General features: G+C 40.0%; 1 protein-coding gene across 10 annotated transcripts in view; it reads left to right on the top strand.

Moving 5' to 3' along the window:
* The first annotated feature begins 8,449 nt into the window (after positions 1–8,449).
* The window catches only part of LOC101598792 (solute carrier family 22 member 22-like), a 39,905-nt gene continuing 31,341 nt past the window's right edge, over positions 8,450–17,013 (top strand). For 9 of the 10 annotated variants that reach the window (XM_045144160.1, XM_045144159.1, XM_045144162.1 and 6 more), the window contains exons 1-2: positions 8,450–8,504; positions 8,786–8,953. The gene's annotated coding sequence lies outside the window, so the exon portion shown is untranslated. Of the gene's footprint in view, positions 8,505–8,633; positions 8,954–17,013 lie in introns of those variants that run through there. The other variant, XM_004661412.2, reaches the window with a different exon arrangement.

Below are 17,013 nucleotides of genomic sequence, written 5' to 3'. Positions count from 1 at the left end.
ACAATTAGGATACAAAAGCAGTAAACAAGCTGACATGGCAAAGCCTGACGAAGCCAGCGTGGCTCCCAACAGTTCCCCCTTATAAAAAGTGTTTTGAACCTCAGGATACCCGATCCAGGACCAACCCTCATGATGGCCAGTCCGATCGAGGGTAGAGCCCAAGACCAAAATTTTGCTTAAGCACCTTCCCGAGTGCAATGGGAAAAATCCCTTCGGGGTACAAAGGCTGCTCGTGCAGGGATGTAAGCCTTCCAAGGTGCAATGACAACAAGGTCACTTGGTGTGCAAAGGCCTTACAGTAGACAGGGTGGAACTAACCATCTCGCAGGCTTGCCAGCCACACTTGTGGAGATGCTCCTTGATCCAAAGCCATGAGTGCCTGAACAATCTTTATGTTATCCTGCTGACGTTGTCGTCTGATTCGACAGATAAGCCAGAGACAGAACACCATACCACACAGAAGGGCTGCTCCAAACATAGCCACCCCCACCCATTCCTTAAAGAAAGAAAATGCAGAAGATAACCAAGAAGTAAAATCTCCCAAGGAGATTGGCTCCAAATGAGTTCCATTCAGCTGTACAATCTGGAACAGTAACTTCCGAGATAGCTGCTCTCCTTCAAGCGTCCAGTTTCCTGCCAAAAATTCAGCTAGCTTGCGACTCTGATTAAAAGAAGCAGTAAAATTAAATTGCAAAAGAGTAATACACAAATGTTGATACTGGGAAACACATCCAAGTTGTATTATTTTATATAATTCCTCTACTTGATTCTGCACCAGATCTACTCTTTGATTAACTAGATGAATACCAGCAAGAAGGTGTGTATTAATTGCTTCTTGTGTTTCTAATGCTGTAGAAGTCTTTTCTACTCTATTATTAACAACTTCCACAGTTTGAGCCTGAGATGTCATGGCAATAGCAGCAGTAGTTGCTGCTGCAGCTGAAATGACGATGGCGGAAATGATTGCTGCAGTAATACCAAAATCTCTTTTATGACGAATAAGTCCTACTAAAGGAAAGGTAGTTGGATCCGCCTCTACTGGAATGGGGACAAAAGTAGGTAATTTTACTATTAAAGCCAGATTGACGCTGGCATTCCAGCACTCTGCAAGCCAACATGTGATATTTCTACAATCTATCAAAGAGATGTTAGTGCTAACATTTGCTGTCAGAAAAAAGAATGGAGCTTGTACACAAATTGAGGCTGGATCAAAGCTACTATTAATCCATTGATGATTTTTAGTTATATCTTTAATATAAATTTTATCATTCATATTGACTCGAACTGCTGAAACATTCCATAATGCATGTTTAGTTCCCAATAATCCTGCTAAAGCTGACACATCTGCCATTGCACCTGCCTCATTGGACAGAAGCCATTTATACCAGGGCCAACCAGCACTATTACTAAGAGTATCATCTCCTTTACTTTTAAATTGGTAACGCCTTAATGGAGGGGTCATTTGAAAATTGAGGGTTCGAGTCCCTTCGTGGTCGCCAAGACTGCTGCAGCAAGCCCTGCATTAGAAAGTGGACCGCCAACTTCTCTACAGGCTTTCATCCAAGCCTGAAGTCCTTTCCCTTTCCAGGGCGTAATTGCCCATCTACAATCTTTAGTACATTGCTCATAAATTAGTTGTTCCACAAGTGGCATGGCTTGATCAGCATCACCAAAAATACGACCAGCGGCTTCCATCATGCGAGCTACAAAATCTGAAAATGGTTCAGTAGCTCCCTGAATAATTTTAGTAAGGTTACCTGATACTTCCCCTCTATTTGGCAATGCCCTCCAGGCTCTGAGAGCAATGGCATTTATTTGCTGATAAACTTGAAGAGGATAGGCAATCTGATTATTAGCCCATTGTCCTTGTCCCATAAGCATATCAAAATTCCATATTGGCTGATTATTTGCTGCATTTATTCTGGCTTGACTTTGAGCAGCATCAGTATATAGAGATTTCCAGTCTAAATATTGTCCTAGGCTTAAACAAGCCTTTGATACTCCAAACCAATCTGCCGGAGTCATACAATTGCTAGAAAGACGTTCTAACAAAGCCATAGTAAAAGAAGCATTTATCCCATAAGTTCTAGTAGCTTCTGCAAGATCCTTGAGTTCCTTATATCCTATAGCTTCATGATATCTAGTATTGGTATTAGGGTCCTCAAAGACTGGATAAGCACTAGCCAACTTTCTCCAAGTCTCTGGTTTTATCAAACTACATCCGGACGAAGGACGCGCCCCGAGCGGAAGTCTGCCATCTTGTTGTTTACACTTTTTACTCATAGAAGCATAAGCTGGAGGAGGAGTAAAGACTCCATCTTGTCTGGGTCTAGAACATTCCCGACCACATTCGGTCTCTACTTCCTCAAAATCCTGTTCTTCCTCTGGAATTAATTCTTCTCCCTCAGATTCACTAGAACTTTCTATATATAAATGTGCAAGTTCTGTTAAATCTGGATATAGCTTAGGACCTGAATTTGGCCCTTCCTTTTGTGATTCACTTTTATTCTGTGCACTTTTATTCTGTTCTATCTGAAACCTAGGTTCTCTTTTTATTTTAACCTTTTTTTGTTTTCCCCCTTTACTTTCTTCAGACTCTGACATACTATCTTGATGATGTGCTAATATGCGTTGACCTTCCCTGATCACTTCTTCACAACGTTTGTCCTCCAAGCATGATCGCACCAAGCACCATAAGGGCTGTGTACCTGCACGCAACTTTCGCGTTTCTGACTCACGGTCGATGTCTCTGCCTAACTTATCCCAGCAGGGCAAATTTAAACCTCCAGTCAGCTCAAACCAAGGCGCTATCATATCCACTTCTTCCAAAAACCCTTTAAGAGTTTTATCTGAAATCTTAAGTTTACGTTGTTTTAATACTTCCTGAAGTGGCTCCAAAAAGGTGGAGTGGTTTTGTCCCATTTTGCAACCTTATGCACGTTACTTAGAGATCAGTTACAGGCCAAAACTTATCATATAGCACCAGGGGAACTTACCGGTACCGCCGCTCCGTGTGTTGAGTTCTGAATCCTCCCTCAGACGTATCCTCAGGGGTCCTCTCCACTGGCCGTTTGTTGACAAGTTTCCCAGGTTTCGGCACCACTTGTTGCGCCCCTCCCGCCAGAAGGAAGAACGACAACAACAGGATTCTTCTCAAGCACACTTTATTGGGAGCTCCAAGCTGAAAGAGAGAAGGACCCCGACCCTACGGAGCGCCAAGCTTATATACTTATGGTCATGTGATTGTATAGCGTCGTCTGATTGGCTTAAGTCTCATCTGATGATTTTGCATCACCCAATCGGGATGGGTGAGCAACCATATTAGAATAACATCATGTGCTCATGCGCAGACAATTAGGATACAAAAGCAGTAAACAAGCTGACATGGCAAAGCCTGACGAAGCCAGTGCGGCTTCCAACAGTGGAGCATGCATGTGGAGTTTGTTTGTAGTGGCTAGAGGCCCTGGCATGCCCATTCTCTCTCCCCACTTTACTCTCAAGTAAATAAGTAAAATATTTAAAACAAAATAAAGTATATAAATTTAAGAAAGAATGATTAATACAGTAGGAAAAACGTGTTGCGTCACATGTAAAGAAAGGCAAACCCATTAGAATACTAACAACACATTGCGAAACAGAAACTCTTAAAACCAAGAATTCAAGAAATGATGTACTTCAATTCCCTAAAAGACCATACTGTGTCCAGCAAGAGTAACTTTCCAAAATGAAGGAGAAAAAAATCTTCTATGATAACTGATAAAATAAGGGAAATTGTGACAGTTAAACAGGCACTGCAAAATAAAAATTAGAAATACTACATAAAGAAAAAGAATGCAAACCCAAACATGGAAAAATAGGAAAGACTAAATTTCACCAGAGAAGTAGAGAAGGAGATGAGCACTGGGAAATGACCAACCATAGACAACAGAATATGGGCATATGTACCTGCCAATATCAACACTGCATGATAATGACTTGTTGGATTGTATATAAAATGAGAAACATGTCTCACAGGCAGACAAGCGATACTGAATGTGACCATTTGGACAAAGATATTCCACACAAACAGCATCCAAAAATCAAGCAGGAATAGTTATACTCATACCGGAAAAAGCTGGCTTCAAACAAAAATTAATCAGAAGAGACAAAGAAAGTGAATTCATATTAATAAAGAGAATTATTTATCAAGAGACTGGTACAACTATATATACAGATGCTCTTCATCTATGGCCATGACATGGTGGTTGAAATAATCCTCCAGATTATGATATTTTACTTATTCCCGAAGTTTCGGTACTTGCCAGTTCTAAGGGAATATAACTGTTTATAATTATAATTATATTTCTTTGCATATTTGGAGGCCCGCTAATCTCACAATGGTCACTATATGTGCCTGAAAGTGGCAAACACACTGTTCAAAGAAGCTTAAAGCATTCTGGTCTAGAACTGAAGAGCTTAAAGCTCCCTGGACTCTTTCCGGTGTGAGTTTGCGTGCTGAAGAGGCTGAATATGAAGTCTGCAGGCTAAAGCGGGAGCCATGAACACATTGACTCAAAAAGAAGAATAGATCCTGCTCACTGCTAAAGAAGTTCATACTTTTTCCACTTTCGTTTCATCTGGGTTTTCAGCTATTGGATGGCTTTGCTCATATTGCTGGTCAGTTTGTTCCTGTCTGTTGTCCTGCTTGGCAGTTGTCTCAGGAATTGCCTTCAGAGACATACCTAGATGTGTGCTTTACTAATTGACTGGGTGTATCTCAATCTAATCAGATCGACATTCGCTACTGGCTGGCACAGCTGGCTCAATGATGCCTCCACCCCTGCAGTAACTGTCATGTGGGCTTTAAAGCTTTCCAAAGTCTTGAAAGCACCGCATTTGGTTTTCTGCCAAATCCCCTCCCCCACTCAGAAACATTCAGCTCAACACAAGCTTGAGTTATTCACTTCTGAGTGACTTGAACATTTCTCCTTTCTTGCTTTTTCTTCCCATTTAACCTCTTACGATAGGTTTAGCGTTTCACAAACCTCACTCAAATCCTTCAGAGTCTATCCTTGATGTTCCATCATGAAGCTTAGTAAAACCTATGAAGCCTCACACCAGTCCTGAGCTTTTTCCTGTTCAACTTCTATCTTAACCCTCTGGCAAACAGTTCTCTCTGGCCCTGTGGACTAAACACCACACAGTACATTTTGCATAGTCAGTTCATGTGCTATCATGGTTATTTCATGTTTTTCTCTTCAATATCATCATTTTTTATTTCATTTTTTTTTTCTTTCTAACATGTAATTCTTTCTATGGTTCCCATGATTTTGGATTTCAACACTTTCATATTATCTTCTTTTTTTTACCCAATTTATCCATTCAAATAGAGGCCAATGCAGAGGATACTAGCTGAATTCTTTTGCATTCTAACTCTTCCCTTAACACAAACAAATTCTTGCTCAATAGCCACCTGGGCCTGAGCTGCATGTAACACTCACAGGAGCAGCGAGTACCTGACCATGCATCTCCTTGTCTGTAACTGCGGCCCACATGTGCTGCTCTCAGAGATTGCAGTGTGCGTTCTAGTGCTTCAACAGATTTTAGAGGGTGCCCCATTTTGACGCGGTGGATACCATGCATCAATCACGTGCTCCACACACACCCGGCTATTCTCCCAGACTCTCTGCTCCACATCACCAGCTGCTAAATTCTTCCCTCAGTAATGATGACAGAAGTGAAAGCACAGTTGTTATGTTGTTGCAGAAATTCTCCAATGCCAGTGTGAGTGAAAGCCAAAGAGCTTGAGATAGCCCTCCAAAGAAGCTCTGACCTCCAGTTGAGATTTTATTTACATTTTATAGTTTTCATAGCCAAGGGGAGGGGTAAGTGAACAAACAAGACATGGAAAATTTGCATAGCAATCTTTTCTGTAGCCAGGCCACCCTAAAAGTGAACTCTATTTTATTTTGTTTTAGCCTAAACTATCTTTCTTATCTTCCATCTGGGCCATTTCTGGACAGTTCCCTCTTTGAGATTTTTCCATCTGCTGACAAAGATAAATTTCGCTTCTCAGCAACTAACTCTTATTAACTCAGGGATTCAGTTCAACTTTTAACTTCTTTTCTACCACAATATGTCCACCCATTCAGATCTGTTTCTTCTTTCTCCACATCAGCGTCCATGCCAATTTGTGAATACTCCATTCACACTGCAATTGAGTCTTTTTTTTTTTTTTTTTTTGGTTGCATATCCTTTCATTTCCAGAAGCATGCAACCACCACTACAGCAAGGACACATACCATCCAGTATCATATGGGGAAAGGTATCCTTTTGGGATTAATTCAACAGATGCTCCAACCTCACATGATCAGCCTCAGTTGCATGTCAACACCCATGACGGGGGCCACGCAAGCACTCTTCCCCAACTCATCTTTGGTTCTGTAGGTCTCCGTCTGTGTGCTGTTTGTTGCGTTAAATTTTCCTGGGAATACATACACATGCACAGACCACACATACCACCACAACAAAAAAAAAATGAATAGGGGTGAAAATATTTTTTTACAAATAAGTAAAGAAACTAAACAAAAATTTGCAGTATAAGACATGCTTGTGACAAACCCTTGTAAACCCTAACCTCTCCGAAGCCTAACACAATTCTGAGAGCTTGATAATTTGGGAACTTCACAGGTATAATTTTTGGAGCCTCATGTTTTAGAAAATGTTTACTTTAATACTGAAAAAGGTAACAGAATCCATATCAATCTTATAACTATGGGAAATACCCTTACCATCTAATTTAGTATGTAATCAGAAAAACACATCCCTGTATATGTTATGAAGGAATAACATTTTAAATAAGTCAGGTATATGTGAAAATTCATGCCAAAAACAGTTCAGAGAAGGTGGTATTTTATTGACAAATAACAGGTATAATTTACCACACTTTTAGAGCTTTTTGCCCCTTTGTGATTGAGAAAAGGCCACTACACTTATCAGAGGAAGAAATACCATTTTACATTCACTTCATCCATAAGGGATTTTAATGACAACTAGGCTGGTGTGGTTTTCATTGTCAACTACTATTCTCACTCTGATATCTCTTTTGGGCCCTCTGATGTCCTTTGATAAAGTTTGTTTAGGTATGTTGGTAAAAGTGAAGATAGAAAGATGTATCTAATGTGTCTAAGTAAGGAGAAGACCAAAGTCTTCACTTAAATACCCTGTATCTTGCATACATCTTAAAACTGACAATAAGATCATCATATATGTGGTATATCCCATGGAAATATTTATTCCCATTTGTTTTTTTTTATTATTTATTAGTTTTGTACTCAGTGAATACAGTCAAGTTGGTACCATTGTTCAGCTTATCCATGTCCTTCCCCCTCCCCTTGGCCCCTCCTTGTTGAGGTATATGGGTCATGCATTGTGGAGTTAGCCCTCAGTTATGGGTAGGAGAAATCTCTCTGCGTATCATGACCCAATGAGTGGCTCTGACATTCTTTCCGCCCCCTCTTCTGCAAAATTTCCCTGAGCCATGTTGGGTTCAGATTTTGTCTGCTTCAGTGATAAGGTGTTGGGGGCCTCTGGGTCTCTGGATATTTGATTTGGTAGGAGTTGATTTTTCTCTGTGGTTGATCTCCTTTACCCTTGTGCTGATACCTGGTTCACCAAGAAAACAGCACCCTTGCTTGTTTTGCCAATTATTCTGTTTCATTTGTCTAATTTCATGGTAAATTTGTTTTCAACTTTGTGTTCAGTTGTTATTTTTATAAATCTCTTATGTTAACCCAGGCAGGGTGGTATATGCCTTTAATCACAGCATGTGGGAGGTTGAGGTAGGAGGATCACTGTGAGTTCAAGGCCAGCCTGATTCACAGAGTGAGGTTCAGGTTGGCCTCAGCTAGAGTGAGACCCTGACTCAAAAATAAATAAATAAAGCTTTAATGTTAATATGCAGACATTTTCTAAAAGTATCCTTCTATGGAATGATATGTATATTTATGATAACCATTGTATATACATGTTTATGTTAATTTTTCATTTGCATGAAATTTAATCTCCAAATATTCAAGAGGTTGAGGTGTGCCAAAGGAAGATTCGTTTTCCACCATGACAGAGTGTACAAAGAGCACAGTTCCAGTCCTCCTTTATCTGTGCTCTTTGTTTCAGTTCATTCAACAGTCATAAGATGTGGGTTTAAATTTCACTTTTCTAGGAAACTTGTGTTTAACTTGGGAACACTAGTTATTAATTTAACAAGCCCTAAGTACACATTTATGTAGTGTTGTTTCCTCAGTGGTATGTGTTGAAACAGCGACCAGATGCTTCTATTCAATCAAGTGCTTAAAATTACCATTTGAATGTTTTAAGTTTAATTAATTTAGTTGAATGTGTATGTGTGCACATGCATGTGTGTGTTTATGGACATGCCAGGCTCTTGTGCTGCTGCAAACACCAGACACATGGGCCAGCTTTGGTCTGGATTTATGTGGATGCTGGGAAATTGAACAGTATGCTTTGTAAGCAAGTTCTTTAACTGCTAAGCTATCTCTCCAATCCTTGGAATTGTTTTTGTAGTTGTTTATTGTACTTATAAATTGTCCATTTACAGTTGTTTCGATGACACCACCTAGTTGAGAACTGTTGACCCTCAGCTATCAGAAACTCTCCTCAGGTGTTCTTATTTCGATACAAGGGTCTCCTTGAGATCTCCCCCTTTCTTATCTCTCACACTGAATTAATTAATCACAGAGTTTTACTCATTACTGTTAATCAGTGTTTTGTGACTGCTTTATTTCAGCCACCAGTCCAACAACAGAGAAGTTAAAGTGGCAAGTAATGGTGAGAAACAGGGGATATTTATCCAGTGTGGCCACACTGAGAAGAATGAATCAAGAAGTTGAGTGACTGAGCAAGATCCATCTTTGGGGTCCTGAAATGAGGCTTAACTTTAAGTAAAAGGCAAAAGGTAGGTACGCATGCAAAAGCAGTTCCCAGCAAGGTGTGGACCCACTCACCACACTTTTCTCTGCTCCAATCTCTTCTGCAAAGCACTCTGTAAATACTTGGAATTATATAACATTTTTGCTTGGGAAACAAATTCCTCATCTGGCTGGCAGTTTGTCTAAACTGTCTTCTTTTCTTGTGCTCTTCTCCAGTAGTCTTTTATTCCCCTTGCAGTCCAGTCCATTGGTTTGTTTTGATAATTATACACAGTAGGAATTCACATGTATACCATCTTCACTTCTGTAATTTTCCATACTGCATCAAGCATAAATTCTGGTAACTAATTCTTTCCGAGTTCTATACTTTCACAAAAGGAAAGCCATTTCTCCTTGGCTGTACAAGTTAAAAGAGATTCTATTTCCCATGGCTTTTGTTTGATATTGAAAATACAACTTCAGTTTCATAAGTAAGAACTCAAAGAAGAAAATTTTGGGAACCTCATAATGGGAAAGGAAGGTAACTGCAACTATCAACTGGAGAACAATGTAAATCGATATATTTGTGTATTTTATGGAATTGTCACATTCTTCTTTTACCTAATTGCAATCTCTATTAGCATGTGAATTTAATATATAGTATTGACTTGTTTCCAGTTTTAGTCTTGATCTTAGAATAGTTATTAACAATAAAAGGAAAATTGGAAAATTTTATGTTCTTTCTTAAGTTTGTTAGCAGTGTACTCATCAGAAATATGGATGGCTACTTCTTAACTACCATTTTAATTACTTAAGCTACATTTTTTATTTAGTCTTTTTTTGCAGTGGGATTTAATATGTGATCGTAAGTCATCATTTAAAAAAATATTTTATTTATTTATTTACTTGAGAGAGAGAAGAAGGAGAAGAGGCAGATAGAATGGGCACGCTAGGGCCTTGAGCCACTGCAAATGAACCCCAGACACATGCACCCCTTGTGTATCTGACATATGTGGGTCCTGGAGAGTCAAACCAGGTTCCTTAGGCTTCACAGGCAAGTGCCTTAACTGCTAAATCATTTCCCCAGCCCATCAGTCATCGTAATCCCTTTTGATGGCCATTTTCATACCAGGATATTTAGTGAGCAATTCTGTCACCATAATTATTTTTTTCTGATAGCTAAGTTTCATCTTCTGACTAAATACTACCTCTTAATCTAAGCAGATGCTCTAAGATTTTGAGCATATTCATTAAGAGTTATTAACATTAATAGAATCTAAGTATGCAGTGGGCAGAGCTGACTCAGAATTGGCTGGATACGGATCAAGGAAATGAGACTTTTGAAAAGTGAAGTTAGTAGTACAGGCTTTAAGGTGGAATGAGCCTGACACTGACACATAAAGAAATAACCATCCTCAGGTGGGAGGCAGAAAAATAAGGTAGGGAGGCAAAACTGTACAAGTGGCAAGTAACCACATGAATAACGACAAATGAGAGCTATGAGAGATAAAATTTAGAAGCCAAGTTTATGGTGTTTGGGGCCTATGCACTCCAAAAGCAATGAGAATAAAGGACAACCAAAGTCTATCAACAGAACTAGAACAGATAGCTGCCTCCCTGGCAGGAGATGAACCACCCCTGGCACAGTAGCTAGGGCCCACATGAAACCACAGAGGAATGGATAAGATGAACAAGAGTGCTGCTTCTATGGCAAGACAGACAACCTGCACCAGGGAGACAGATGGAGCAGTAAGAGAAGACAGAAGCAACTGACCAGGAGTCCAAAGACTATGCTAATTGTAAATACATATATATATATATATACACACACACACACACACACACACACACACACTACAAAGGAACTGTGGGATCCAAATGTCTGGGTCATGAGTATACCAGTTACAGGTCAGACCCAAGGGTTTTTAAGAGTTGGCTCATTCTACCCTCCCCAGGGAACTTTATTTCAGACCCTCCACCTCTACTCCTGTTGAGGGTTAAATCTTCCACAAGAAAGGTTTCTATGGTACCAATTCATTTTGTGTTTAGTTTTGTGTTTATTTCCCCTCAGCTACCCTTCCCCTTCCACCAAACCTTTCTATCCCTATTGTGTGGGCCTCAAGTTGCCTATGAAGTATGCCAGCAACTCAAGCTTATCCAGGTTAAGAACTGGCAATGAATGAGACACTGTGGTGATTGTCTTTCTGTGACTATATGAGTTCACTGAGTACGATCTGTTTCATGTCAATCCAAGTTTCTACAAATTTCATTGTGTCACCTTCTCTTACTGCTGAGTAGGGTACCATTGTGTCTGTGTACCACAACTTCATTATACATTTGTCCCATGATGGGCACTTGAATTGAATCAAATTCATAGCTATTAAGAATTGAACAGCTATAAACATGGTTGACCAAAGATCTCTTTAGTGAAGTGTGGGTTCCTGGATTCTTGTTCCAGGGGCCAACCACTGTTCCCCCTGAAGGCATCCTGGCAACTGGGGTAAAGGAGCACATGACAGAAGAAACACTCCTGGGAGAAAGTTGAACAGCTCTCTCCGGTTATAGTCAGTGAAATGGGTTTATAAGCATCTGAGTGTGGGGGAAGGACCCTGAGAGGATCGGATGTACCAAGTTCATTTCTGATGCCTAATTAGCATATGGGGACGTTCATTCCAGCATGTAGGCAATGACAAGGGGTCAGGTGATCTAGAATCTCAGGAGGATGGGCTGTGTGAAGGCTGATAAGGAGTTTCCTAGGCAACTGGCCAAAGGTCACAGAGCCATGGGTAGGGCCTAAGTTCGGGTGAGCTGGGCTTGAAGGTGGAGTGGCCTCCTCTAGCCTGTGGGTCCTTAGCCCTGCCTGGAAGCTCAGGCCCCACTGCTGAAGGCTTCAGCATATGCCTGGCAGTTCCTGACAGTGAAGCATGAAGCATTTAGGGTGAATGCCCAGTAAAGGAATAACTGAGCCTGTTAATAGTTTGATATTTATCTTCTTTGTCTGGAATCTCCATAATGATTTCCATAGTGGTTGTATATTTTTGCATTTCCACCAACAGTGAAATTCCCATCAATGATGAAGGGGGGCTCCTCTTTCCAACCTCCTCACCAATATTTGTCATTTTATTTTTTAATTATTGCCATCCTTACTGGAGTAAGGTGGAATCTTATAGATATTTGTGTGTGGGAAGGGTAGGGACTCACTCTGGCCCAGACTGACCTGGAATTCACTATGTCATCTCAGGGTGGCCTTGAACTTATGATTATCCTTCTATCTCTGCCTCCCAAGTGCTGGGATTAAAGGCGTGCGCCAACAAGCCCAGCCTTTCATAGTTGTTTTTACTTTGTATTTCCCTGATGGTTAGGGATGTTGAACATTTTCTCAAATGTGTGTTAGCCATTTCTATTTCTTCCTCTGAGAACTCCCTTTTCTGTTCTCTACCACATGTTTTCAGTGGGGTTTTTGATTTTTTTTATTGTTTGGTTTTTTGAGTTCTTTGTAGATTCTAGATATTGAATAAGAAGTGACCTCCTTTGTTCTTTTTGGTTACTTTTGGTTTGAAGTTTATTTGATCCAATATTAATATAGCAACACTTGCTTGTTTCTCATTATCATTTGTTTGGAATATCATGTTTCATCCTTTCACCTTTTATTTAAGACAGCTTCTAGAAGGGTCCATTTCGCTGATTCACCCTGTTAGCTTGTGTCTTTTGATGGGTGAGTTAAGACAATTAATATTTAAGGTCCTATTTAATCCCTGCCGTGATGGTGTTCTTTATGGGTCTTGGTGTTTTCTTGAGCTTTGTACTTGTTTAAGCCTGCTCTAGTTTTCGTTATTGTGACTTCTTGTAGGCTTCTGAGGTTTGTTGCTTGACTCTTCTGTATGGAGTATTCCCTCAAGTATTCTCTATAGGTTTGGCTTTGTGGTCATATAATCACAGAGCTGAGTGTTTTCATGGAAATTTTTTCTTTCAGCATCGATTATGAGGATTCTTTTGCTGGGTACAGTAGCTTGATTTGGAAGCCATAGTGTTTTAAACTTTGAAGTTTTCCATAACACAGTTTCTATTGAGAAATCTGATGTAATTCTGATGGAATTACCTTTATATGTAGTAAGATGTTTTTCCCTTGCTGCTTTAAGCACTCTATATTTGTTTTCACTGTTGAGAGTTTAATTATGATGTGTCTTGCAGAGATTTTTCTTTGGTCCTGTCTGTTGTTGTTCTTGAACTTCTTATATCTGGATAGACAAGATTTGGAAAATCTTATTCAATAATTTTGTTCACTATGTTCCCTATGCATCTGGCCTGGATTTCTTCCCCTTCTGGTACATCCATGATCCAGATGTATGGTCATTTTTTGGTATCCCAGTTTCTTCATATTCTGTTTTTATAATTTTTTGAACTTAGCAATGTTTCTGTCCTCCCAGTCAATTTCTTCTGCCCTGTCCTCCAACTCAGAGTTATGCCCTCTGCATGCATGACCCTGTTAGTGAGGGGTTCTAGAGAGGTTTCTAAAAGCTCATTTGATTTTTTTTTATAACTTTTTTGTTCATTTTTATTCATTTATTTGAGAATGACAGACAGACAGAGATTAAAGAAGCACATAGATAGAGAGAGAATGCCCCACCAGGGCCTCCAGGCACTGAAAATGAACTCCAGATACATGTGTCACCTTGTGCATCTGGCTTACGTGGGTCCTGGGGAATGGAGCCTTCACCTGAGATCCTTAGGATTCATAGAAAAGCCCTTAACTACTAATCCATCTCCAGCCATCATTTGATTTTTGTGTTCTGGAATTGTTTTTTTTCTTTTTTTTTTTTTGCATCTCGTTTTTGAGGTAAGATTTCAAGTCAAGGTCTGGTTTTCTTGATGGTTCCTGGAATTTATTCTTGCATTTTATCATGTCTTCATTAAACTGAATCATTGGTTATTGTGACCCTGTATTTGTTGACTTACCTTCAATTCATTTATCTCTCTTTTGACACTCCTCTGGTTTTCTTCAACTAAGTTAAGTCTAGTGACAAAAGCTCTGTGTTCAATTTCATTTATACAATTTTTTTTTTTTTTTATGATTTGCTTCCAGTTCAGCAATTTGCTTGATCAGGGTCACATAACTTGTTGTGCTTTCATTTTGGGATTCAATTTCTGGTGTTTTCTCTATGTTTTCACTGGAGGTTTCCATTGTGTGATGAGGCATCTTGGGTGGAGATCTCTCAGTTTTCCAACTTTTTTTCTGCTTTGATATCTACTCATTTGGGGGCAAAAGTCTTATTTTATTAAGGAGGGAGTAAATATTTGTCCTTGTAGGATCTCCAGTAAGTGTTATCTCTTTTTAAATTTTTTTTTTTTATTCATTAGTTTTGTATTCAGCAAATACAGTCAGTTTGGTACCATTATTAGGCTCATCCATGACCTACCCTCTCCCCATTGGCCCCTCCTTGTTGAGATGAACCACATTGGAGTAGGATGGGATTATAACTGAAGATTCACAGATTGTGGAGGTTGCAAGTTTATCAAGAGTACCAAGGGACTCACTCCAGCTGTGCACACCCTTCATCACAGGGAAACTTAGGCTTCGAGGATCAGGGGTTGAGGACTCAGGAGCAGGGAAACTGGCAAGTCAAACAAAAGGAAAGCTCCCACAGTGGACCATGCACCTTCTGGCTCAGAGGAAAAGGGAGTTGGAAACCCAGAAGCCAGTCAATCAGGAAACCAGAGCAAAAGGCCAGATTCTGCACCATGCAGGCAGGATCTAGGCTGCCCCAAGCCAGTAGCAGGCGTACCAGGGCCAGGGAACTAGGAAGTGTGGAACTAACAGGGAGTTCTGGCCTACTAACTCCATGCATGTACCCTCCAGTGACCCAAGAGCTGGTCAATCAAGAGGCACGAGCAAAAAGCTTTCTTTTCCAGCATGTATGCAGGGTCCAGGACAGCCCAAGTCAGCAGCAAGGATACTAGGGCCAGGGAAGTTGGTTGAGCAGTATTTTTATGACCTTTTTGCAGTGAATCCTGCGATCTGGCAGAGGTGACCCATCTCATGGTAGGCAGTTAGTTTTATTTTCTTGTTTTATTGATGTATCCTATATCTCCCCAAAATCTCCTGCCATCTGAAAGAAAATATAAGTTCTCCAACCAAAATTGAAAGTAGCTTGGATTAAAAGGTATAAGGATAGTTGTTTGAGAGACTTTTTGATTTGTGTACCCACTCTTCTTAGACAAAGAACAGTGTAGGTTCTATCTGGAGTCTGTTGGTTTCCTAACTTTGCTAATCGGACTCTGTTCCCAGTACCACATGTGCATTGTCCCCACTGAGCAGGTCTCATGTCCACTTTGAGAGCTGTTGGTCACCCACCTAGGTTGTTTGGCACTATTGCACAGGCGTGTGCCTTTTTGCCCTGCTGATTGTTTTCACACCTTGCAGGATCTCCTGCTTATTCATGATGTTAATAAACATTATCCCCCTTCATCTACCCAAGGACTTTCTAGTGGTTTGAGGGCTGTCCATGAGGGAACTTGTTTCCTTCTCAGCTCCAGGGTGGTCTTTGGATATCCTCCCCTCCAGCTGTGGTGTCTTCAGCAATAAGGTAATACCTTTTATATATATGCTTTGGCAACAGCCTGCCTTATATTGTGGGCATCATGCATCTCCCTGACCGACAGCTCACTGTGGGTTGTAACCCAGTACTGCTCTGGGGATTTATTAGTCAAAGCGCACAGTGTTATGGTTAAGCTTTCTCCACTGTGTATGGACTACTTCAGTCAAGTGCCCCCTCTATCTTATTAAGAGATGTGTCTTGCATAGTGCTGACCAGGAGGAAGGTTTCTATGGTACTGAGTCGTAATGTCGACAGCTGTGGTGGACTTTCTCTGCCCTCTTCTCTCCACCCTCCTCTGAGTACTCTTCCACCCACCGCATTCTTTTTCTCTTTTCCTTTTGTATGTGTCCCTCAACTCCTTTGTCGAGCAGCCCCTCCTCCCTCTCTAGCATAGTCCCTTTCCCTTAGCTTCATTCTAATTCCATGTGAGCATGCCTGATGCCATTTACAAACAACTCAAGCTGTTACAGGTTAGGAAACACATTTGAGAGATAACATGTGACATTTGTGTTTCTGACTCTGTGTGACTTCACTTACTGTATATTTTTTCCCAAGTTCATCCATCTTCTAACAAATTTCATTATTTTGTTTTTCCTTATCACTGAGTAGAATTCCATTGTTTATGTGCCACATATTCCTTAACCATTACCCTGTTGTTGGGCATCTTGGCTGATTCCATTTCTTAGAGCAGCAATGAGTATGGTGGAGCAAGTGTCTCTACATGTTTTATAAGGACAACAGATTTAATTGAAAATTAAAATGTAAAAATAATGGGGCTGAGAAAGTTGCTCAGATAAATGAAATATTTTTTAAAATGAAAGAAATTAAAACAGTAGATCTTAATTTCTATATATTTTTAGTTTAACTGAAAAATAACTAAATAAATATTGCACAGTGCCTTCATATGATTTATTACTTTATCCTAAATTCAAATTTAGCATATTATGTTATGTTTTATCAAGTAATCCCAATACTGTGTTATTTTAGCTTTGAATTAAAACATGTTTTCTCTATTTAAATAAAGAAAAAGCTCAAAAATAATATACAAGTGAAATAGCTAAGTCTGTCCTTATTAGACTCTGACTCCATTTTGTGCCCAGGAAGGCCTCCTCCACACTGATAGCACTTTCAGGGCTTCTCATGACCCCGGACATGGCTCAGTTGTATAAACCAAGATAGCTCCAGGATAAACAACTGTACTTCCAAAGTTGCCCAGACCTCCATCTGGCACTGATATCATTATCTTTATGGTCTTTTGCCTTTAAAAACTTCACTGAGAGATCTCCTAGTCATGACCCTCCCTCCCCTCCAGTTATCAGCTTAATAAAAAAGGACTCGTAATTGGCTTGAAAAAATCATGGTGCTCTGTAATTCTCTCATGTGGACTAAAACACAGGTAGTCTATTTTGACTAAAGTTGAAATATAAGTTGTTAGTATGGATGAAAAAAATGAATCCTTTAGGTAAAAAGTAGAAAGGACACATGATATATAATCTACTAGCAGGCATTTA

The sequence above is a fragment of the Jaculus jaculus genome, chromosome 2 (genome assembly GCF_020740685.1).
Source record: "Jaculus jaculus isolate mJacJac1 chromosome 2, mJacJac1.mat.Y.cur, whole genome shotgun sequence".
Taxonomy (NCBI): Eukaryota; Metazoa; Chordata; class Mammalia; order Rodentia; family Dipodidae; genus Jaculus; species Jaculus jaculus.
The sequence above is the reverse complement of the archived record's forward strand: the minus strand, read 5'-3'. Positions and strand labels throughout refer to the sequence as shown.